General features: G+C 39.0%; 1 long non-coding RNA gene across 4 annotated transcripts in view; it reads right to left on the reverse strand.

The window, feature by feature from the left end:
* Positions 1–26,398, reverse strand: part of LOC144579869 (uncharacterized) — a 285,308-nt gene that overhangs the window by 11,990 nt on the left and 246,920 nt on the right. For 2 of the 4 annotated variants that reach the window (XR_013528376.1, XR_013528374.1), the window contains one exon: positions 21,885–22,087. The exons of 1 other annotated variant lie outside the window; for it this stretch is intronic. This is a non-coding gene — a long non-coding RNA (uncharacterized LOC144579869). Of the gene's footprint in view, positions 1–3,581; positions 10,464–21,884; positions 22,088–26,398 lie in introns of those variants that run through there. One more of the 4 variants, XR_013528377.1, reaches the window with a different exon arrangement.

Raw genomic sequence — 26,398 nt, forward strand, 5'->3', positions numbered from 1 at the left:
CAACAGTCTTTGTAACTGGCTGATGGTCTGTTATTTGCAAATGATGGATAGAAAGAGTGCGTATACCATTCCCAAAGATGTCAGGGTGATTTATAAAGAAAGATACGATGCTTACTTCTGTCTATAGTTCTAGGGCTGTCTCCTATATCCAGCTCAGTTCATGCTTTGCTTGGTTTGTAATGTTGCATAGGAACAGGTAGTAAAACGTAGGGCAGGAAAAAAATGTCTCGAACCAAACAGAATGATTAGAAAGACCTCTCTGCCATACGCATGGCCTGGGAGATAAATTACGACTCAGAGACCACACAAAAATCTAAGTGCGTTGTAAACAGGGTAAACATTTGGACTTTGAAATTACCATCAATTTCTTTCTTTTTTATTATTAGCATTTTTCTGCCTGTATACTTAAAAAATATTAATTCAGAACATCAATCTTTGCTTTCTCCCAAAACTGTCTTGGGCTATGTGATATTTTCACACAAAGGAGCTATTTTTGTCACTCGAAAATTGCTTTTCTTCCTGCTGGCAAAAAGAATTCACTCACTACCTACTAGCGCATAACACCTATTTTGCTTAAAAAAAGAGAGAAAAAGGAAAAAGGAGCTTTCTCTGAATGACATAGAAGAAAAAAGAAGATATTAAATTTTTAAAGACAAAGTTCCTCCTCCTCTTGGAACATTTCTGGAACAACACCCTGCTGCAGGTCTATTGTTTCCGAGGCTAACAGTCATATAAAGCCTCTCCTACAGCTTCTATTCCACCAAAGCATTGTCTCTGCCATGAAAGGAATAGGCAATGGAATGATGTCTAACTTTAGAGCCACACCCTTATTTACATTCAGGGCTTGTCAAGGGAGAGATTACCCCGTTCCTTTTTACTTTTTTCTTTGTTTGGCTCTTTCTTTTTTTAGTAGAGACGCGGTTTCAACATCTTGGCCAGACTGGTCTCAAACTCCTGACCTAGTGATCCCCGGCCCCCCCCCCCCCGCCCCCGCCTCGGCCTCCCACAGTGCTGGGATTACAGGCATGAGCCACCTCACCCAGGCTTTTGTTTGGCTCTTACTTCCTTTTTGAATCTTTCTAAAGTTTTGTTTCCATGTGTGCCTAGGACCCCTATGTTCATACTGAAAATGGAAGGAGAAGATTAGGCTGAGAATTGAAAAATCAGAATTCTCTTTGGTCTATTAACCGATTGAGTGCTCTGAAGCCAATACTTTACTTAAAGAGAGAAAAAAAGTAAGAACTTTGTAAATAAGTTTTGCCTAATTTGATGCTTAAATGGACATTATAGGTCATTATTAAATGATGAACATTTTTAAATAAATGGCTATTTTAATAAACAAAAATGTCATTTTATTTAATCTCTCCCTTTAAGTTATAGGTTGTATGGTAATTTAGGAAATACCGCTTGCATTCATTTGTTATCATACTGCTATAAAGAAATACCTGAGACTGGGTAACTTATTAAGAAAAGAGATTTAATTGGCTCATGGTTCCACAGGCTGTACGGGAAGTCTGGCTGGGGAGGCATTGGAAAACTCACAATCATGGCGGAGGCTGAGGGGAAGCAGACACAACTTCACATGGACAGAACAGAAGGAAGAGAGAGAGGTAAGAGGCGCCATACACTTTCAAGCAACCAAATCTCGTGAGCACGCACTCGCTATCACCCAGCAACACTGAGGGGCAAAGTGCCCCCATGACCCAATCCCCTCCCACCAGGCCCCACCTCCAACACTCAGGATAACAATTTGACAGGAGATTCAGGTGAGGATGCAGACCCAAACCATATCACCACTCTTTCTTAGAAACTCTTTAAACTTAACTATTTGGGGAAAATAAACGTTATTGCCTTTCTTTCACTGAGCATAAGCACAGAATGACGTATCATTTTTATCAGCATTAGTGTTAAATTTTCTTGGGACTTAAATTTAAAAATTCTCCAACCCATCTTAGCTTTAAAATTAAAAGTGGATCTATCATTTATAGCACTTACACTCCTGGGATACTAATTAGTGAACAGTTCATCTGGAAAATTAAAGATGTCTTCCAGAAAGTGTTACTGAAATGGGTGTTTAAAAATAAAAGTCTGTGTGAGGAGAACTAGACTCAACTAACCAGCAGCTGAAAGAATAGGTTTTTATTCTACGAGATTATATATTTATAACAAAAAATAAAAGTATGCTACTATGTATGACATTGACATACACTAATACAATAGAACAAAATCCTGCAGGGAGTAGGTCGCTCCCAGATGCCCGATGCCTTCGGTAGCAGGATGAAGTGAGCTGGTGTTACATCAAACCACTGGAAAGGATTGAGAAGACACAGCGCTGAGGGTATCGTGCATTACCCTATGTCCCCCAGAATCTCAGTTTTCTCTTACTGAGATAGAGAATTTAGGGCAATATGATTCTTCCAGTGGTACAGGTTTATAGCTCTGTAGAATACTCTCAGCATGCAGTGTGTGAGGGGGAGGGGCTAAATGAGGACAATAGTGTCTGAGCAGCAGCAAGAGAGGGAGGACGCAAGGGTAAGAGAATGTCATGGGAACCATGAGGATGGTGGTTCTGGAAAGGAGGGTTTCAGAGGAATTTTTTAATAAGGATAATGAATGAATCATGGGTAGATTGTCGGATGGATGGATGGATGGATGGATGGTTAAATGGTCAGTAGTTCTTACCTTCATGTAAACATTCCATATTGCCCTGTTATTTCCACTTCGAATCCTACCTTTTCTTCTTTGACTTGCTGGTTACTTACTACTTATTGTAAACTCTTCTTCTTTATTTCTTTTTTTTGAGATGGAGTTCCACATTTGTCACCCAGGCTGGAGTGCAATGGTGCAATCTTGACTCACTGCAGCCTCCCTCTCCCTGGTTCAAGTGATTCTCCTGCTTCTCAGCCTCCCAAGTAGCTGAGATTACAGGCGTGCACCACCACGCCCAACTAACTTTGCTTTTTCTTTTCTTTTTTTGGGGGGGGCGGGGACAGAGTCTTACTCTGTCACCAGGCTGGAGTGCAATGGGGCAATCTCAGCTCACTGCAACCTACACCTCCTGGATTCAAGCAATTCTCCTACCTCAGCCTCCCAAGTAGCTGGGATTACAGGTGCGCACCACCACATCCAGCCAATTTTTGTATTTTTAGTAGAGACGGGATTTCACCATGTTGGTCAGGCTGGTCTCAAATTCCTAACCTCAAATGATTTACGCTCCTGGCCTCCCAAAGTGCTGGGATTTACAGGCTTGAGCCACTGCACCCTGCCTGCAAACTCTTTTTCTTGTCCTCATTCCTAACATCTTATCTTGGTCTCTTAATTCAGATACTTGATGACCAGACTCTTTTAGACCAAAAACCACGCCTTATTACAATCAGTACCACTAGCCCCAGCACTTAGCCAAATGCCTAGTATATAGTAGAAATTAGATACGTGTTTGGTGAAAGAATGATGCATAAAGAAGTGGATGAATACTGAACCGCTGAATGAAGAATGGGATAAGCCATTCTTCCTTCGTATCACTGAAAAAGTTTAAGATATGTTTTTGATGATAATTTTATTTTTCAATGAAAACATAGTACTATATGGAAAGCTACTATATTTTTAAAAATTAGCTTATTAGTCTACTTCACAAACAATATGGATAAAGTAAGCTTTTGCAGGCTTGCTTGTTCCTATGGTGATACCTTGACACCTTGAAAATTCTGAGTTGTGTTCTCAGCTCCAAAACCCTGACTCCAGGTTTTCAGAGTGCATGGCTCGTATATCTGCCTTTTGTGTTTATCAGTTGGAGAATATCCAAAACATAAAGTAGAAATTAACTTTTGCTACTACAAGTCTAACGTGACTTGTAATGTTTTGTGGAGGTTTTAAATGCTGACAATCGTGGCAATAAACAGAATGCAGATCTTCACCTTCTCTAGGTATAAAACATGCTGTTTAGAGAAGTGTTGTTATATGTCAAAAGGAAGAAAACTGTTCTGTGACTCCAAAGACAAAATCAGAATCCAAGGTAGTAGTCACCAGGGTCAAGATTTCAATTCAGCTTAAAGACAGCCAAGTTTTCCAACAATGAAAAGAGGCTCCTCCTGAAGTAGCCAGCTCAGCCACCACTGGCCATATTCAAGAAACAGAGATACTTGGTATTTGTACAAAAGATTAAAAGTGACCAAAATCTTACATGTTAAACCTGAAGAATTCTGGGCCACCCTGAGGCCTTCTCTGCCCATTGAACAGTCACCCTAAAGGAGATTTTGACTGACGGTTTTCTTTACAGGGTGATTCAGGAGCTTACCTTGTCTAGTCATCCATCCAACCATTTAACCACCCACCCATTTGTCCATCCAACAATCTACCCATGATTCATTCATTATCCTTATTTAAAAATTCCCTCTGAACCCCTCTTTCCCAGAAGCACCATCCTCATGGTTCCCATGACATCCTCTCTCCCTTGTGTCCTCCCTCTCTTGCTGCTGCTCAGACACTATTGTCCTCACTTAGCCCCTCCCCTGCACACACTGTAAGATGTGCATATTCTACACAGTCTCACCACTTATTCTGACTTCTTCCTTCTTTACGAAACAAACCCCTCAGAAATCCGGGGAAACGTTTCTTCCACTGTCACTCACATTTATTATTTTATTTTCATAACACCCTGTGAAGAAGGTAGTATTAATATTAGTATTCCCATTTTGTAAATGAGAAAACTGAAACCCAGAGAAATTCTTTTACCAGCACATGCTCACATGATTAAAATGACCTGAACCTGTCCCTCTGGCTCTAAGCTTGGTGCTTCTCCCACCACCACAAGTGAGACAACTAGGTCCTGAGGATTTAAATGGGAAATTTCTTTTTGAGCTAGAAGTCTCCTTCTACTTTATATATGACTCAAATTTATTAATGTTATTTATTTATCAATTAAACTAATATGGGCTCTGTAAATGTTCCTAACACCAATTTCTTTGTATGGAGTACATTGCAGCAGTCATAAACTCAGAGTACTATTGTTTAAGTTAGTTAAGTTATTTTAAGATTATACAAAGAGGCCAATTTTATCACACCATTATTGCTATTTTGTCATTTTAGCATAGACAGGTTAATTTAAGAAAAGAAACTAATTTCAAAAACAGGAAGCCACAATGGTATCGAAACCCTTTGCCAGCTGGCTGTAATGCTCTGAAAATTAATGAAGTCATCACCTCTTAAAATTTTCTCTAGAGCTGCACTGTCAGGAACATATTCTTTTTAAATTTAGCTACTGGCAAACAGTCACTCTTAAAAACTAATAAAATTTAGTAATACTTTCCATACATATCAGGGTGTGTCTTTTTACTTAGTAACATTTTAATTTGAATGTCTATTGCTTTATGACATAAACGAATCAAGATGATTGGTACTAAGCAACCACAAAAAAATGATCCCCAGATGCTTGTGGTAGGTAGTTCAGGCTTGGTTGAAGGAAAATCAGGGTGTTATTTCAGTCCTGTATTCATGTATTGCAGGTCTTTTGAGAATCCAAGTAGGATGATAATAAATGTCACAAAAATCCAGGCAGGAGACTGCATAGATCATCAGTCCTCAGTAGAATCTTGCTGAAGGCCAACTTTTGGTGAATAAAATAGTTATGATCACCATAAGTCTGCGGAGCGTAAAATGTGTTACATTTACATAAATTTACATAAACTACCTAAATGATTTCAGCTACCAGGAGAAAAATATGAGTATTTTTTTCCATTATTTAGATCTCATATACCTTCTAGAGAAGTGTGTAAGACAACTTGCTTGCAAGTTTCTCTGAAGAATTCTATTGCCAAGTTTGATACTAAAAGCTTGATTAAATAAAATTACTGTGCAAAGAAAATCTGAATACATTTACTTCAAGTGAATCTATTTTTTAAAATCTTTATTGTTAAAAATGTCTCCAGAATATGTTCTTTTTTCTCCTCCTTTACTTAGTTCAGTATATAGTGCTGAACACTATTAAGGGGTGTAGGGTCCTTTCAGAAACATTAAGAGAGAAAGCTTAGGTGGGCTCTGATTCTAGGTCTGATGTCCGCTAGTTTTGGAATATGAGGCAAATACTTTAAATTCTTTCATCTTCTATTTTTGCAGCTATGGAACAAAAGATGGCAAGGAGGTTCTCCCATCTGAGTACAAAAAAAATAACCTGAGGGCTTTGATAAAAGTTTAAAATCCTGAGAACTACCTTGAAAGAACTTGATTTGAGAGTGAGGGAAAAAAACAGAAATCCATATTTATGGTCAGCACTGTAGGTGATTTCAGTACAATTGGTCAGAGCACTGAGTTAGGAATTGCTAAAACAATCTTGAGCCAAAATAACAGAGCTGCAAGCCTCACACTCCTTCAAACATATTATAAAGTGATTGTAATGAAAACGGCTTGGTACTTGCATGAAAACAGATACATTGATCAGTGGAGCAAGATAGAACCCCCAGGAATAAACCTATGCATTTATGGTTAACTGATTTTTGACAAAGAGGCCAAGAATACACAATTGGGAAAGGACAATCTCTTCGATAAATGTTGTTGGGAAAATTGAATATCCATATGCAGAAGAACAAAATCAGACCCTTATCTTATACCATATACAAAAATCAACTCAAAATGAATTAAAGATTTACATATAAGACACTGGAAACTGTAAAACTACTAAAAGAAAACAAAAAAGAAAATCTTCATAACATTGGTCTAGACAATCATTTTTTGGATATGACTCCTGAAGCACAGGCCATGAAATAAAAATAGACAAATTAGATGGCATCAAACTAAAACGTTCTGCACAGCAAAAGAAATAATTAACAAAGTAAAAAGACAACCCATAGAATAGGAGAAAATAGTTGCACATTATACATCTGATAAGGGGTTAATATCCAAAATACATAAGAAACTCAACTTAATAGCAAGAAAACGAATAATTTAAAAATGAGCAAAAGACCCATGAATTTCTCAAAAGAAGTTGTACTAGCCATTTGTTAATAGGTACATGGAAAAATGCTCAGCATCACTAATTAGAAAAGTGTAAATTAAAACCACAATTGAAATATTATCTCACACCTGATAGACTGACTTTTATCAAAAAGATGAAAGATAACAAATATTAAGAGGATGCAGAAAAATTGAACATATATATGTTGTTAGTGGGAATAAAAATTAATACAGCCATTATAAGAGTATGGAGCTTCCCTGAAAAACAAAAAATAGAATTACCATTCAACCCAGTAATCTCACTTCTGGATATATATCCAAAAGAACTGAAATAAGTGTGTCAAAGGGCATCTGCACTGCCATGCTCATTGCAGCATTATTTACAATAGCCAAGATATGGAAACAACCTAAATGTGCATTGACAGATGAGTGGAGAAAGGAAAGGTGGTTCACATACACAATGAAATATTATTTAGTCTACAAAGGGGGGAGATCCTGTCATTTGTGACAACGTGGATGAATTTGGAGGACATGGAGCTCAGTGAAATAAGCACAGAAAGACAAATACTGTGTGGTCTCACCCATATGTGAAATCTAATAAAGTTGAACTCTCCTAGATGTTAAAATTAAATTAAATTAAATTTTTAAAAAGATAAAGTTGTACTCAGAATTAGAGCAATTGTTAGCAGAGGCTAAGGTGGCAGGTAGGGAGGGACAGGAAAAAAGGGGATGATGACTTGTTAATCAAAGGTACAAAGTTGGTGCAGTGGCTCACACCTGTAACTGCCACACGTGTGGCAGATCACGAGGTCAAGAGATCAAGACCATCCTGGCCAACATGGTGAAACCTTGTCTCTACTAAAAAATACAAAAATTAGCTGGGCGTGGTGGTGCACGCCTGTAGTCCCAGCTACTCGGGAGGCTGAGGTAGGAGAATTGCTTGAATCCAGGTGGTAGAGATTGCACTGAGCCAAGATGAGGCCACTGCACTCCAGCCTGGCGCCTAGCAACAGAGCAAGACTCTGGCTCAAAAAAAAAAAAAAGGTACAAAGTTTCAGATAAACAAGAGTAATATATTTTGAGAACTGTTTCCCAGCAGAGTGACTATAATCAATAATAATATGTATTTCAAAATAAGAGAAACTTTTAAATGTCTGGTCATAAAGATAACAGGTAAGCAAGGTGAAAAGCGTGTTAACTAGTTTGATTTAATTACGCCATATTGAATACATATATCAAAACATCATTCTGCACCCCATAAATGTAGATGATTATGGTTTGTCAATAAAAAATAATATTAATAAGTTTTAATAAATAAATATAAAGCCAAAACAAATGCACAGAAAGTTTAAATGTTTTAGCTCAAAAAGCTAATTAATTATGTAACACCACTATTCAAATACATAGCCCAATGTTTCGCAAAATATTTGCAACAAAGAGCAAATTTGGACTAATTTTCTCTGTTTTGGGGCTTTTAAAAGAACTGTCCACACTAAATATGAAGTCTTTGAAAATCTGTTTGCAATGGTCATATTCTAGAGTCAATAGAAAAACAGGTTTTCTGATAAGGCATCAGTTGCGCAATGAATACAATGAAATATGTCATTTTCAAGTTGAGTCCATTTTTGAAATTTCAGGCAAAGCCGTCATAATCCCTGCCATGGATGCACAACCTACATTCTCTAAAAAATGATTGACGTTCCCGCAGTTTGTATTGTGTGAAAGTGGCCACGTTGTCAAAACCTGGGCAAACACAGTCTTCTCAAAAGGTTAATTGAAATTCAGTTGAACACGAAGAATGGAGAGTTTTTCTCACATACTTTTAATACACAGTTTAAAAGTTATGATTAGAATAAAGTATTTCATTTAGATTAGCACTGACCACGACGTAGCCACCAGCTCAGTGTGGCTATAGCGCACTCGAAATGTGGCTAATCCAAAATGAGGTATGCTATAAGTATAAAATATGCACCAGACCTTTTAAGACTGTTTTATTAAGAAAATGAATGAAAAATAACTCATTAATTTTTAATTGATTACCTATTGAAGCAATAATATTTTGGACATATCAAATTAAAATATAATAGTAAAATTATTTTCATTTTTTTTACTTTTTAATGTGACTTCTAGAAAATATATATGTATAGCTCACATATTTCTACTGGGCAGTTTTGTTTTCAAAAAAGATTAACTGGTGTATTCTCAAACAGTTTAATTAATGCTATTTGAAGCTCATTAGAATATTTCTATCCACAGCATGTGAAATCAAGATAATAATGTCGTTTCATACAAGTTTATTTTATATTATGCCCTACTGATGCCTCTAAAATATGAAATAAAAATTTCGGGGCCGGGTGCGGTGGCTCACGCCTGTAATCCCAGCACTTTGGGAGGCCTAGACGGGTGGATCCCAAGGTCAAGAGATTGAGACCATCCAGGTCAACATGGTGAAACCCCGTCTCTACTAAAAATACAAAAAATTAGCTGGGCATGGTGGTGCATGCCTGTAATCCCAGCTACTCAGGAGGCTGAGGCAGGAGAATTGCCTGAACCCAGGGGGCGGAGGTTGCGGTGAGCCGAGATCGCGCCATTGCACTCCAGCCTGGGTAACAAGAGCGAAACTCCGTCTCAAAAAAAAAAAAAAAAATTTCGGAATAATTTTGATTTATGTCTAAAAGGACCTTGTCAAAACACAGTGCCTTACAGAGTCAGAATTTCTAGACATCCTAAAAAATTATCTAATCTCATCTCATCCTTTTAGAGGAAGAAACTAATAATTTAACTGATCACCTTAATATTACTTATGAGCAAAGCAAAAACTGGAACTCAGATCTCTGAATCCCAAACCACAAGGTTTCTATTGTACCAGTACTATTTCAATCTGACAGTGTTTTAAAAGTAGAATAAAACTATTCCAAGCTTTTTCACCCATAATAAGTAGTCTTATTTTTTCAAAAGAACTTCAATTCAAAAGCTATGTTTCTAAAAATTGCCACAATTCAGTTCACACTCATTAACCCAAAGATATTTGATTAAAGTAATTGAATAATACATTTCTGTTGGTCTCCTTCCCCAACACATAGAGTTTTATCTAAAAAGGTTTTGTGACACAAAGCAATCAAAGCACAAAACTGACAAAATCGCCAAGAAGGAATGACATTTCTAAGCAGAAGGGATACAAGGAAAAACCAGCTTGATTCAACAGTGTCTAAAAGCCATGGAGCAAAGTTGGATTACCCGGAAAACTAACCCAGCAGGCACGCTGCTTGCATAACAGAAGCCAACAATGCCCCAGAAGGGATAAAATCAGAAAAACAGAAAATAGGAGGACACTGACCAACTTCCAGGAGATATTTGGAAAACCTCGTTAATTTCCTGTATTTGACAGAAAAGGAGGTTAACTGTGATTCCGTTTTAGACAGAAAGAGAAAACTGCCCCATAGCTGAGCTTTCCTTGGCGAGACAGGACTCCTTCAGTTTTGCATCCAACTGCTTCACCGGTCACTCTGACACTCCCCCTGTAAGGTGAGAAATCCAGTCAAGCTTGTACCGTTTTTGCATTGTTAATAAAATAATTAGAATTGATAGTCCATTTTGGGGAGGCTGGGAAAGAAGGGAAACTAAGGTAGTCTTTTCGAGGTCATTTAAAAACAGTCTCAAGATAAAAGGAAAATAGTCATTCTAAATATTGCTTTTACAGAATTGATCAATTACATTTTGCAAAATAATTCCATGATATATATTGCATAAAGTGACTAGCACAGTACCTGCAAACACTACTCAGTAAATGGTAATTTTATCTGAATCACTCAAAGAGATGCCAGTGTAATATAAGGTTGGAAATAATTAAGCACTGGGGAGAAAAAAAGCATCTGTATTCTGTTTCTTCTTAACATTCACTATTTTATTTTAACATGCTAATTGCAATGAATTTTCATTGTATGTTACCTGAAAAATATAAATAAGGAATATGGCTGGGTACAGTAGCTCATGGCTGTAATCCCAACACTTTGCAAGGCTGAGGCAGTTGGATCCCCTGAGGTCAGGAGTTTGAGACCAGGCTGGCCAACATGGTAAAGCCCATTTCTACTGAAAATACATTAAATAGCTGGGTGTGGTGGTGCATGCCTGTGATCCAGGCTACTCAGGAGGCTGAAGCAGAAAACTTGCTTGAACGTTGGAGGCAGAGGTTACAGTGAGCCAAGATTGCACCGCTGCACTGCAGCCTGAACAATAAGCAAGACCCCATCTCAAATAAATAAATATAAATATAAATAAAATATAAGGAATATAAAGTATAAAATCCTTTTTTTCTTTCATTTCACCCAATATCCCAGTTTTTATTCCTTTAGCATCTGATTTGATGGAACACTATTTTTTGCTACCTTAGTCTTCCTCAAACTCTATTCTCTTCACTTAGAAACCACTTTACTGAATTTGAGAATACATGATGGTCAGTTAGGACAAACTGAAATAGTATTAACATCAGTCTCTTTGGCTACCAAGGGAAGGCCAAAGAGCGTCACCATGCGGTCATCAGCACTTTAACTCTAGAACTCAGTGTGTCACTGCTTCTAGAAGGGATCAGCCTCTGGGGACCTGGCTCCTGTTAATCAAACCATTGAGAACCTTATCTAGAAACCAGCACATCAATTATCAATATACTAAGAAGAAAAGATCTACTAATGTTATGGGATCTTTGGGGTGTTGCTTTTATTGCCAGAAACCTCTGTGGCTGGTGGCACCTTTGCCCGAGTTCTTGTCCTGCATCCAGGAAGAATGAGGCAGACAAGTGGAAGGTGAGCAAACTGAAGAGGAGCTTTACTGAGTGTTAGAACAGCTCACAGGAGACCCATAGTGGGTAGCTCCTCTCTACAGGCAAGTCATCCCATCAGTGTTCAGCTGTCAGCAGAGAGGAGGTCTGGAATGGGTGGCTCATCTCTGCTAATAGCTTGTCCTGACAAATGTTCAGCTCTCAGCAGAGAGGGAAGCTCCACTCTGCTACTGGTCATGAAATTGTTCACATCTCTTAGCAGAAAGGAGGCCCTGGAGCAGGTAGCTTCTGCAGCTGGTGGTCCAGATACCTATCTGCTCTGCTCTGGCTGAGTCCAGAGTTTTTACAGTCTTGGGCGGGGGGGTGACACAGGAAACTGTGTGCTGATTGATCCATCAGCAGCCATGTGTAGCACCAGGAAAAAGTACCATCAGTTCCCCCTTCAGTCTACAGGACTGGCAGCCAGACCCCCAGGCTTCAAGCCTTCCCCAGCTTGAGGGTGGGGCTTCACTGTGTACCTAGCCCCTTCACCCCAGGATCCTATCTGCCTTTCCCACTTTTCACGGTACCCAGGCTATTCATACCAAGGGGCTGTAGGCCAGCACTGAGCTACCATCAGCTCTCCTTTGACATACCCCCCCATGCCTGTTGGCACCCAGTGTCTTGAGGGGGCCAAGGTGGCAGGGGGCTGACATGTCAACGGTTCCCTGAGCATGCCTCCACCCATCAGGACCCCAACCTTGCTCCATGATCTCAGTGGGCACCAGGAATGGGGAGAGGCCAGATAACGGGAGCAGGCAATTCAGAACCTGTCAGGGGTGGGTGTTAGGGAGGCCTTCCCAGGCCCTCAAGAGCACAGAGATGCCTGCGTCCACAGCTGGGCTTGGGCAGCTGCAGCTGCCCATGAGGAGCTCCTGCCCTGACAATTTGGAAGCAGTAGGGCTCCCACTTGTCCCTTGGAGCAGGAGACCTGGGCCCAGGGGGCGGAACTCCTGCCTGCTCTATGGAGTGGGAGGCCTGGCTGTGCCTCCCCACTGCAGCTGACATGTTGGCAGCAGCCACTCTAAATGGGCCACTGCTGCCATCAGTAAGAAGATAGAAAAGTTCACATCAGTTGGTCAAACATTACTTTCCTGTAAGATAATACACATGGGACACTAAATTATAATTAGTAACTTGCTTGAGGTAGATGGCCTTAATGATGTGTGTCCTGGAGCTATAAAGGCCAAATACATTTACCCACTTCGTAGAATTTGCCTGCCATAAGGTCTGGGAAATTTGCAGAACTAAAAAGAACCCTAGGGAGTGCTGAAGATATTCTGACAAATATTAGTTCCTGATACTTCTTTTTAGTTATTCTAGTCTAACCATCTCTCTTCTTTTAATATGACCTTTCTACAAAAGTCTATCACAAGATTGATCAAATTTAGCTTACTCCACCACAAGCACATTCCCATTCTACTTTTCTAAGACATCCCCTTGTTGGAGTTTTAGGCATTATCAAGACGTTCCAGTCTTACATTTACAAATACCTCCTGCTTTATCCATCGTGAATGGTAATCCAATCTGTCATGTGGAGATTTTATTAGATAAACTCCCTAAGGGTGATGCCATTTCCAAGTTCTTGGTGAATACCTCACTCTTCCACCATTTATTGACTGTACAAGGCCCCTTATATACTTTCCTTAGTAATGGAAGTATTGAGCCTCATTCTAAATAATTTAGGACATGTCTAAACACATTTTTCATGAGTAATTTTGACCCAAGTGTCTCAGTCACTTCAGAGAATGCAATATCATCATCTAAAATTTCCAGATCTAGACAACAGGATAAGTTCCTTTGAAGGGCAAATAGTTTTCTGTTTCAATTCCTTCCCAGACTTCTGAGGAAAATAGGTTTCTTACAGTATTTTCCTAAGTCAAGTAAAAATCAAGTGGTCCTTTGGCAAAGCTTGGGTTTATAAGTAGTGTTTCCATTAGAACTTTAAATGATACATTTGCCTATACCCTAAGGATGGATCTAGGCATTCACCTCAAATGTTAGTGTAGACGTAGGATTTAGCATACTGCTTTACGCTGCAGTAATATCCTGGGTGAGATACCTGTATAATTTCTATGAAGAACTCAAAGCAAATTTTTTCAAAAATGAACTCACTACACAATATTTATAAATGTTTAATTCTTGCATTAACTACAGCTTCTAGGAAAAGTACAGACTATAATTTTAATGAACATACCATGGGTTAGATTTCTTGAGATTTATATTACATTAAACCAGATTTTGTCTTTTTTCCCTCTGCAGTCCTCAAATTTTAATCACCCTTAATGCAGTTGTATTACAATTTTAATTTTAGAAAATGTACAGAATATATAAGGAAAGGCAAATGAAGATAAAAATCACCCATTCCTCCCAACTAATCCCCTAAATTTTGGAATACATATTCATTTTTCTCATTAAGGCTAAATTTTTAAGAAAGCTCCCAGAACTGGACCTACCAGCTTCCATCTTCCATCAAGTTACAAGCCAAAACATGGTGATGTGCAAGGGGCAGATGTGGTAGAGGTAAAGCTGTGGAAATCAGTAATAGGTCAGTACATGGGCTGTTCACCTCTTTGAACTTTCTAGAAGTCCAAAGTAGTTGCAGTTGTTTAAAATATGGGAGAAATTTTAAGGTACATGAAGTGTGCTCAGCAAATTGTGAAATGTTGTTACTATTAATCTTGAGAAATTATTTAAAACCTTCAGTTTTTGTTGACATAGAAAAAGAAACAAGAAAAGCTATTGACTCAAAGCATCTGGAAATGATATAGTGATTCTGTTCCCTTGCCACCATCACAGACATGATTATAGACATGCATCTATATGATGGTGATAGGATCTGAGAAATGCATTATTAGGTGATTTTGTGGTTGGGCAAACATCATAGAGTGATTGTACTTAAACACTAACACATCAGGCTACACATTAGTATAACATGTTACTGTGCTGGATACTGTAGGCAATGGTAACACGATGGCAACTATATGCATATACAAACATATCTAATCATAGAAATGTTACAGTAAAAATATTGTATTTAGTTGGTGCAAACCTAATTGGGGATTTTGCTATTAAAAAGTAATTGCAAAAACCACAATTACATTTGCACCAAAGTAATACTATAAATTTGTGGGCCTACCATTGTATATGTACTCCACTGTTGACTGAAACCTCATTATGCAGAACATGACTGTATTTGTCTTCTTATTTTCCCACCTTTACACACCCTGGATTAAAAATCTCAGGCTTTTTATTTACTTTTTTTAAATTATACTTTATGTTCTAGGATACATGTGCAGAACGTGCAGGTTTGTTACATAGGTATACATGTGCCATGGTGGTTTGCTGCATCCATCAACCTGTCATCTACATTAGGTATTTCTACTAATGCTCTCCATGCCCTAGCCCCCTGCCACCCAGTGGGCCCCAGTGTATGATGTTCCCCACCCTGTATCCATGTGTTCTCATTGTTCAACTCACGCTTATGAGTGCAAACATGTGGTGTTTAGTTTTCTATTCCTGTGTTAGTTTGCTGTGAATGATGGTTTCCAGCTTCATCCATATCCCTGCAGAGGATATGAACTCATCCTTTTTTATGGCTGCATAGTATTCCATGGTGTCTATGTGCCACATTTTCTTTATCCAGTCTGTCATTGATGGGCATTTGAGTTGTTTCTAAGTCTTCGCTATTGTGAACAGTGCTGAAATTAACATATGTGTTCATGTGTCTTTATAGTAGAATGATTTATAATTCTTAGGGTATATAACCAGTAATGGGCTTGCTGGGTCAGATGGTATTTCTGGTTCTACATCCTTGAGGAATCATCACACTGTCTTCCACAATTGTTGAACTTACTTATACTCCCACCAACAGTGTAAAAGCATTCCTATTTCTCCACATCCTCTCCAGCACCTGTTGTTTTCAGACTTTTTAATGATTGCCATTCTAACAGATGTGAGATGGTATCTCATTGTGGTTTGGATTTGCATTTCTCTAATGACCAGTGATGATGAGCATTTTTTTCATATGTTTGTTGACCACAGAAATGTCTTCTTTTGAGAAGTTTCTGTTCATAGCAATTGCCCACTTTTTGATGGAGTTGTTTGTTTTTTCTTGTAAATTTATTTAAGTTCTTTGTAGATTCTGAACATTCACATTTTGTCAGAAGGATAGATTGCAAAAGTTTTCTCCCATTCTGTAGGTTGCCTGTTAATCTGATGATTCTTTTTCTTTTTCCTTTTTTTTTTTTTTTTTTTTGCTGTGCATAAGCTCTTGAGTTTAATTAGATCCCATTTGTCAATTTTGGCTTTTGTTGCCATTGCTTTTTGTGTTTTACTCATGGAGTCTTTGCCCATGCCTATGCCTTGAATGGTATTGCCTAGATTTTCTTCTAGGGTTTTTTCTTCTATGGTTTTAGGTCTTACATTTAAGTCTTTAATCCATCTTGAGTTAATTTTTGTATAAGGTTTAAGGAAGGGGTCCATTTTCTGTTTTCTACATACGGCTAGCCAGTTTTCCCTGCACCATTAAATAGAGAATCCTTTCCCCATTGCTTGTTTTTGTCAAGTTTGTAAAAAAATCAGATGATTGAAGATGTGTAGTGTTATTTCTGAGGCCTCTGTTCTGTTCCATTGGTCTCTATATCTGTTTTGCTATCGGTACCATGCTGTTTTGGTTACTGTAGCCTTGTAGTAGAGTTTGAAGTCAGGTAGCGTGATGCCTCCAGGTTTGTTCTTTTTGCTTAGGATTGTCTTGGCTATATGGGCTCTTTTTTGGTTACATATGAAATTTCAAGTAGTTTTTTTCTAATAATGTGAAGAAAGTCAGTGGTAATGTGATAAAGATAGCATTGAATCTATAAATTACATTAGGCAGTATGGCCATTTTCACAAAATTGCTTCTTCCTATCCATGAGCATGGAATGGAATGTTTTTCCATTTGTTTATGTCTTCTCTTATTTCCTTGAGCAGTGGTTTGTAGTTCTCCTTGAAGAGGTCCTTCACATTCCTTGTAACTTGTATTCTTAGGTATTTTATTCTCTTTATAGCAATTGTGGATGGGAGTTCACTTATAATTTGGCTCTATTTTTGTCTATTACTGGTGTATAGGAATCTTGTGATTATTTCACATTGATTTTGTTTGCTGAGACTTTGTCAAAGTTGCTTATCAGCCTAAGGAGATTTTGCCCTGAGATGATGGAGTTTTCTAAATATACAATCATGTCATCTGCAAACAGAGACAATTTGACTTCCTCTATTCCTACTTGAATACTCTTTATTTCTTTCTCTTACCTGATTGCCCTGGGCAGAACTTTCAATACTATGTTGAATAGGAGTGGTGAGAAAGGGCACCCTTGTCTTGTGCCAGTTTTCAAAGAAAATACTTCCAGCTTTTGCCCATTAATTATGATATTGGCTGTGGGTTTGCCATAAATAGCTCTTATCATTTTGAGATATGTCCCATCAATACCTAGTTTATTGACAGTTTTAAGCATAAAGGGCTGTTGAATTTATCAAAGGTCTTTTCTGCATCTGTTGAGATAATCATGTGATTTTTGTCATTGGATCTGTTTATGTGATGGATTATGTTTATTGATTTGCATATGCTGATCCAGCCTTGCTTGCATCCAGGGATGAAGCCAATTTGGTTGTGGTGTATAAGCTTATTGATGTGCTGCTGGATTCAGTTTTCCAGAATTTTACTGAGGATTTTTGCATTAATGTTCATCAGAGATATTGGCCTGAAATTTTATTTTTTTATTGTGCCTCTGCCAGGTTTTGGTATCAGGATGATGCTGGCCTCATAAAATGAGATAGTGAGGAATCCCCCTGTTTCTATTTTTTGGAACAGTTTTAGAAGGAATGGCACCAACTCTTCTTTGTACCTCTAGTAAAATTTGGCAGTGAATCTGTATTGGTCCTGGGCTTTTTTTGGTTGGTAGGCTATTAATTACTGCCTCAGTTTCAGAACTTGATATTGGTCTATTCAGAGATTTGAATTCTTCATGGTTTAGCCTTAGGAGAGTGTATGTGTCCAGAAATGTATCCATTTCTTCTAGATTTTCTAGTTTATTTGCATAGTGGTGTTTATAGGATTCTTTCATGGTAGTTTGTATTTCTGAGGGATCAGTGGTGATAGTCTCTTTAGCCTTTTTTACTGTGTCTATTTGATTCTTTTCTCTTTTTTTCTTTATTAGTCTGGCTAGTAGTCTACTTTGTTAATCTTTTCAAAAACCCAGCTCCTGGATTCAATGATTTTTTGAAGGGTTTTTCATGTCTCTATCTTTTTGTGTTCCACTCTCATCTTAGTTATTTCTTGTCTTCTAGCTTTTGAATTCATTTGCTCTTGTGATGTTAGGGTGTTGACTTTAGATCCTTCCTGCTTTCTCCTGTGGGCATTTAGTGCTATAAATTTCCCTCTAAATACTGCTTTAGCTGTGTCCCAGAGATTCTGGTATGTTGTGTCTTTGTTCGCATTGGTTTCAAAGAACTTATTTATTGCTGCCTTAGTTTTGTTATTTACCCTGTAGTCGTTCACGAGCAGGTGTTTCAGTTTCCAGGTAGTTGTGTTTTGTTTCTTAATCCTGAGTTCTAATTTGATTGCATTGTGGTCTGAGAGACTGTTTTTCATGATTTCTGTTTTTTTGCATTTGCTGAGGAGTGTTTTATTCCAATTATGTGGTCAATTTTAGAATAAATGTAATGTGGTGCTGAGAAGTAGGTATATTCTGTTGATTTGGGGTGCAGAGTTCTGTGGATGTCTATTAGGTCCACTTAGTACAGAGCTGGGTTCAAGTCCTGACTATTCTTGTTAATTTTTTTGTCTCATTGATCTGTCTAATATGAACAGTAAGGTATTAAAGTCTCCCACTGTTATTATGTGGGAACCTAAGTCTCTTCATAGGTCCCTAAGAACTTGCTTTATGAATCTGTGTGCTCCTGTATTGGATGCATGTATATTTAGGATAGTTAGATTTGTATTTTTTTTGTATTTTTCTTTGTATTTTTTTATCATTGTTCATTTAAAGTCTGTTTTATCAGAGAGTAGGATTGCAACCCCTGCTTTTTTTAAATTATTTCCATTTGCCTGGTAAATATTCCTTCATCTCTTTATTTTGAACCTACATGTGTCTTTGCATGTTGAATGGGTCTACTGAATACAACACACTAATTGGTCTTGACTCTTTATCCAATTTGCCAGTCTGTGTCTTTTAATTGGTGTATTTAGCCCATTCATTTTTCAAGCCTAGTTTGGCTGGACATGAAATTCTGGGTTGAAAATTCTTCTCTTTAAGAACTTTGAATGCTGTCCCCGACTCTCTTCTGACTGTAGGGTTTCTTCAGAGAGATCTGCTGTTAGTCCGATGGGCTTCCCTTTGAGGGTAACCTGACCTTTCCCTCTGGTTTCCCTTAACATTTTTTTCTTCATTTTAACCTTGGTGAACCTGACAGTTACGTGTCTTTGGGTTGTTCTTCTCGAGAAATATCTTTGTGGTGTTCTCTGTATTTCCTGAATCTGAATGTTGGCCTGTCTTGCTAGGTTGGGGGAGTTCTCCGGATAATATCCTCAAGAGTTTTTTCCAGTTGTGTTCCATTCTCCTTGTCACCTTCAGTTACACCAATCAAACATAGGTTTGGTCTTTTCACATAGTTCCATATTTTGGAGGCTTGTTTGTTCCTTTTCATTCTTTTTTCTCTAATCTTTCTTCATACTTTATTTCATTAAGTTGATCTTCAATATCTGATATACTTTCTTCTGCTTGATTGATTCAGCTATTAATACTTGTGTATACTTTATGATGTCCTTGTGCTGTGTTTTTCAGCTCCTTCAGGTTATTTATGTTCTTCTCTAAACTGGATATTCTAGTTAGCAGTTCCTCTAACCCTTTTTCAAGGTTGTTAGCTGTTTTGCATTGGGTTAGAACATGCTCTTTTAGCTTGAGTTTGTTGTTACACACACTCTGAAGCCTACTTCTGTCAATTTGGGAAACTCATTCTCTGCCCAGTTTTGTTCCCTTGCTGGTGAGGAGTTGTGATCCTTTGGAAGAGAAGAGGCATTGTGGGTTTTGGAATTTTCAGTCCTTTTGTGTTGGTTTTTCCTTATCTTCATGGATTTATCTACCTTTGGTCTTTGATGTTGGTGACCTTTAGATGGGGATTTTGTGTGAACATTTTTTGTTGATGTTGATGCTATTCCTTTCTGTTTGTTGGTTTTCCTTCTAACAGTCAAGCCCTTGTGCTGCAGGTCTACTCAAGACCCTGTTTGCCTGGATATCACCAGCAGAGGCTGCAGAACAGCAAAATTGCTGCCTGTTCCTTCCTCTGGAAACTTTGTCCCAGAGGGGCACCTGCCAGATGCTAGCTGGAGCTCTCATGTATGAGGTGTCTGTTGACCCCTGCTGGGAAATGTCTCCCAGTCAGGAGGCACAGGGGTCAGAGACTCACTTCAGGAGGTAGTCTGCCCCTTAGCAGGCCTCAAGCTCTGTGCTGGGAGATCCACTGCTCTCATCAGAGCCTACAGGCAGGAATGTTTAAGTCTGCTGAAACTGTGCCCATAGCTACCCCTTCCCCCAGGTGCTGTGTCCTAGGAAAATGGGAGTTTTATCTATAAGCCCCTGATTGGAGCTGCTGCCTTTATTTCAGAGATGCCCTGCCCAGAGAGGAGGAATCTAGAGAGGCAGCCTGACTACAGCAGCTTTGTGGCACTGCAGTGGGTTCCACCCAGTTTGAACTTCCTGGTGATTTTATTTATACTATAAGGGGAAAACTCTCTCCTCAAGCCTCAGTAATGGTGGGTGCCCTTTCCTCCACCAAGCTTGAGTGTCCCAGGTTAACTTCAGACTGCCATGCTGGCAGTGGGAATTTCAAGCCAGTGGATCTTGGCTTGCTAAGTTCTGTCTGGGAGGGAATCTGCTTAGCTAGACCACTTGGCTTCCTGGCTTCAGCCCCCTTTCCAGGGGAGTGAATGGTTCTATCTTGCTGCTGTTCCAGGCTTTACTGGGGTATGAAAAAAAACTCCTGTAGCTAGCTCGGTGTCTGCCCAAATGGCTGCCCAGTTTTGTGCTGAAACCCAGGGCCCTGCTGGCGTAGGCACCCAAGGGAATCTTCCAGTCTGCGGATTGTGAAGACCATGGGGAAAGCATAGTATCTGGGCCAGAGTGCACAATTCCTCACGGCACAGTCCCTCGCGGCTTCTCCTGGCTAGTGGGAGGGAGATCCCTGACCCCTTGTGCTTCCCACGTGAGGCAACACCCCACCCTGCTTTGGCTCACCCTCCCTGGGCTGCACCCACTCAGATGAGCCAGGTGGGAAATGCAGAAATCACACATCCTCTGTGTTGATCTTTCTGAGAGCTGCAGACCAGAGCTGTTCCTTTTCGACCATCTTTCTAGCCACTGAATTTTTATTATAATTTTGGATAATTGTGAAATTTTTTATTTGATAACTACAATTCTTTGAAAATGATGTCAAAACCAAGATATTTTCTCCTATTTCAACAGCCTCAACCCATTTTCATCTCTCTTCTTCACATATTTCCTTGTTCTCTCATACTTTGGCATTTTCCCTCACAAAGTTTAGAATTTCTGTAAGGGGTTTGCAAAGGTGACCTATGTCCAGCACAAGAAACAACCTTGTCATAATGAAGGAGAGAGCCAGGCTACAGTGAGTGATCCATTCACTTGCTGCCTGTCTTAGTCTATTCAGGCTGCTTATAATGAAGTACTTTAGACTGAGTAATTGATAAACGACGGAGATTTATTGTTTGGAGTTCTGGAGGCTGGTAAGGCCAACATCAAAGAGCCAGTAGATCTGGTGTCTGATAATGGCCTAATAGATAATGAGAAGTTGCTGCATCCTCACATTGCAAGAAAGGCCCAGTGAGCTCCCTCAAGCCTGTTTTATAAGGTCACAATTCTCATTGATTAGGGTCAAGCCCTCACCACATGGCTTAATCACTTCTCAAATGCCATACTTCTTAATACTATCACATTGGGTATTAGATCTCGACATATAAATTCATGGGGTACACCAATTTAGAACACAGTGCTGCACCTCCATGCAATTTAACGGACTATCTTCTGGTTATAACTTCTCTCTGTGAAACTTTTTAACCCTGCAAGCTTACCTCCATTAGTGATGCTCTCTGGCAGTCTTCCGCTTGGCAATGTACCTTTGCATAGGCACTACATCCATGTTACAACACAGTTCTCCATAGGGTTCTGTATCATGAGTTATAGCAGGTATGTTAAGCAAGCTAGCATGAGCTTTTAAGACTCTGAAACACACAGTGAAAATCCACAAACATCATCCAGCATATGGAAAGCAAACCTAGGAGAAAATATGGAATTTGGAAAGAGGCATGAGAGAATGACATTAGCAAAATAAATAAAACAATAACAATTTTGGGCCATAGCTAAAAACATAAGTAAAGAAGGAGAGGCATTTTGACCCCCTAGTACATTAAAATGTGTCATTCACATACTCGCACTGTGTACATGATTTCGCTTTCTTTTTTCTCAGCCTTAGCAATAGCTAGGAATACATTGTTGACAGTTTTTACCCCATAAATTTAGTTCCCTGATCTAATTTTTCATTACAGGAAAAAAGAAAGGAAAAAACCTAAAGGTCTTCCCTCTCGGTTTTTATTGATTTATAATTGTACTGATATTTCACATTTCTATTAAAAAACACCATGTTCTAATGCTCAGTCTGGCGGAGGCTTCCTTTTGCATTTGACAGGACGCCCACCAAATCATTCTATTATGGAGACAGCTTGGGTTTCTGGGAAAATCAATAGGTGGTTAGCTCCTGGGAGGCAGGGAGACGGAGAAATGTGAGCAGTGACTGCTAGCAACCACTCGGTAGGAACGTCTCTGAAGGGTAAAGGAAGGGCCACAGGCCTGCACACTGGAATTTTAGCAGTTACGTAACTACATTTTTAGGTTAATGACTCAGTCTCTGTGTTTTGGCCCTGCTTCCTTTAGGGTAGCTGCCCCTGAGAGAGAAACATTATTGTTTCACTGACCATCATTTTTCTGTGAAAAAGAAAGGCCTTTTAGAGAAAGCATATTTGTTTTTAAGTTTCTAAACAGCAAATCCTTGGCCCCTATAATTCACATTACTTTGCCATCAATTTTAGACAGTGTTCAATTACACACTGAGGCAAAGACAGGTCTTCTCTTTAGGTATATCCTGTCAAAAGCCTGTCTCCCTACTATTTGTGGTGGGTGTTCCATTGTAATGATTCTGCTAGCTGTTTTTCCCCCATCTGTGCCTCCAAATCAAATCATCTGCTCAAAAGTCAATAGATGTCTTAAGCTGCTAGGGCAGCTAAACAAACCTGCTGACAACAATAACCTTACTGAAGAGGAATGTAAAAAAAAATTTACTTTGTATTCCTCAGAAGGCATTCTGGGAAACAGCCACACCACACCAAAGCCCAGCACTAAAATGCAAACTATCACTGTGATGAGCAGATTATATTTTGTGAGTAGCACCGATGGTTCACATGTAAACCTATAGCATTCATTCTGCTAACACCCCACCCACAACTGCTGAGAGTGAGCTTCTGCAATGAACGGCTTCAGAGTGGTTGGGGCTATTATTTAATGAGTTTGTATTCATCATAAAGCCAAGGACCTGAGTCTTACTTGAAAAATGTTTAAGACTAAGGCTTTCAAGCAGCAAACCTTAACATCAAGGAGAAAGAATAGCCTCCTATGGGAGATAGCCAAACTTAAAATAAAATCGACCAAGCAGAAAGTTATAAATAATATTATTTTAACAGGGTTTTGAGGTGCAGCCAAACATTTTGGAATGTTCTCAGTCCAAACAAAACCAGCATATTTCTCATTTTTTCCAAACTCATGACTGAGGCAAGAGATAAATGGAAAGGAAAAAAGCCTGCAGTTGCAAAATGTAAATTTAAAAGAAAAATCAATCTGGACAGTCATATAAACCAGGTGGCAGGCAAAAATTAGACTCATTTATGAAGAAATGCAAAGCATCCTGTAACAGGCAACAATTAAGGAACAGTAAAAAGACCAAAGAACTTGGAAACAGAAAGAGGTTCAAATCTTAAGTCCACTACTCACAAAATGTGTATGTCTGGATAAATGTCTTAGCTTCTCTGAGACACGTTCCTCATCTGGAACATGGAGAGGAGAGCACTGTTCTCACACTGTTGTTGCATTTAAAGAGGTTGAAAATGGAAGCACCTAGCACAGTACTCCAGGATTAGGAACATTTAACTTAAGAACAGTAAATCTCCACTGTCTCCTACTCTTCCCAAGTCCCTCCACCCCACCTCCCACTCCAGCAAACCAGAAGAACTAAAGATTTGCCTTGAATTTAATTTTTTTTTTTTTTTGAGATGGAATTTCCCTCTTGTTACCCAGGCTGGAGTGCAATGGCGTGATCTCGGCTCACTGCAACCTCTGCCTCCTGGGTTCAGGCAATTCCCCTGCCTCAGCTTCCTGAGTAGCTGGGATTACAGGCACGCACCACCATGCCCAGCTAATTTTTTTGTGTTTTTAGTAGAGACGGGATTTCACCATGTTGACCAGGATGGTCTCGATCTCATGACCTCGTGATCCGCCCGCCTCGGCCTCCCAAAGTGCTGGGATTACAGGCGTGAGCCACCGTGCCCGGCCCCGGATTTAAATGTTTTAAGCAATTTGGGTTTTGTTGGTTGTTGTTAAGAGTGATAGTGTCATACTAAAAAACTGTAACTGACCTAGGGATCTCGAGAACTGAGTCTGCTTGACTCTGCAACTTTCTAAAGGTTAGTTTAAAGGAGTGACCTCAACTTTCTGGGCTTCAGGTTCTTCTTTAAAGTGAGGCCTCTGTAATAATCTATAAGGAATGCCACTTTTAGTATTAAAGAAATTGCTAGGATTCTATGCCTGTTATATTATTTAGGGGGACAGATACAACAGGTCTCCTGTTGTTTTGTTCGTTTGTTTGAAGACAGGGCCTTGTTCTGTTGCCCAGGCTTGAGTGCAAAGGCATGATCATAACTCACTGCAGCCTCTACCTTCTGGGCTCAAGTGATCCTCCCACCTCAGCCTCCCAAGTAACTGGGACTACAGGTGTGCACCACCACACCCTGCTAACGTTTTTCTGTAGAGACAAGTTCTCTACGTTGCCCAGGATGGTTTCAACCTCCTGGTCTAAAGCAATTTTCCCACCTCGGTCTCCAAAAGTGCATAAGCCACCACACCTGGCCCAGTATTGTTTTGATTTTGCCTCCTTCTAGTGTATTATTTCAAAGTTTTTGTATAACTATGACTATTATTTTTCTTTTACATGCAGAGATTTTAGTGAAGGCAAAAAGAGTCTTATTTTCAGAAGTTGTTCAATATGTGTTTGTGGAATGAATAAGTTACACTAATTAGGATAAAACAGAATGTTGTTCTTAATATAAAACCTTGGTCCAATCCCAGTGCATTGCTCCTTCTTAATTATAGCTCTCCTGCCCACTACTCCAATTCTCTGAAAACACCAGAAGCATTGCCCCTTAATATTGTCAAATGAGTATATAGCAGGTGGTTTAAAAACTTTTGCTTTTGGACCTTTTTTTAAAGCAGTAGTTCATTAATCTTTCACTGTTATGTGAAGTTTGAGAGATTCTGAAAAATAATTGTCTCTCTCCTTAAATGATATAATCATCTCTCCCAAAATAAAAAATAAATATGAGCCATTCTTTTCAATAATTTCTGATAAAGAAATCTAAACTTATGAGCTCCAACTTAAATGCCTTGTATTAAGACCACAACTAACTGTAGTATGACCTTTCTCTCAGGCCAAAATGAGCAAGAAAGCAGAAGAGAAGTTTTTCCTTAGACAACAAGACTTTCTGACCTTGTGGGGTTTCTGTCAAGAATATGTCAGGCCTACAGAACATGAAAAGGCCTAGATTAATCTGTCAATCAAAGTACTTTTATTTGCATCTTGGGAATTCTTATCCAGTGGGAAGTAAAACTTTAAAATCATGCTTTTCTGTGAAAGAAGAATCCTGCTGCCATTGATGTTTCATATTTGTGGAAGGGGGAATGTGCATTCCTTCTACTTCATTCACTTCTGGCTGACTTATTGATCAAGATTGGAATTTAAATGGCTAAAAAGAGAAAGAGGCATTGACTGGGGTTTTCTGGATTTGAGGTGCACACATGTGTTACTGCTGTCACTGCCCCACACTTGCATTCTGGTCTTTGTGCATCACTAGACTCAGTCCTCCTAGGGGTTCATAACAATGGCTGGTATTTGGCTCTGCTTTTAGGGTGAATCCATTTCAATTTTTCACTTGTCACATTATAATTTTCTGCTTTCATGGATGTGTTTTGAATTTCCTCTGCAGTAAGTTCTTCTGTTGAGGGGACGCAATGGATTTAAAAACGAGTTCTGCCAACACCCTCCCCAAAGTTTTTTTAAATCATAGTGTTTTATTATTGAGATTTCAGACATGTTTGTTTGGCTTTCATGCTTATGCAAATGTAACCATTGACTAGACTACATCTGTTGAGTTGTCGGTTTTAAATAGATTCTCCACCTCTTGAATATGTTCCAATTATGATTCTCTGTATTTAGTTATTCATTCTCTTTTTTGCTGTCAGAAACTTAAGGAAATTTGTAATTGTG

This window comes from Callithrix jacchus, chromosome 17, assembly GCF_049354715.1.
Source record: "Callithrix jacchus isolate 240 chromosome 17, calJac240_pri, whole genome shotgun sequence".
Lineage (NCBI taxonomy): Eukaryota > Metazoa > Chordata > Mammalia > Primates > Cebidae > Callithrix > Callithrix jacchus.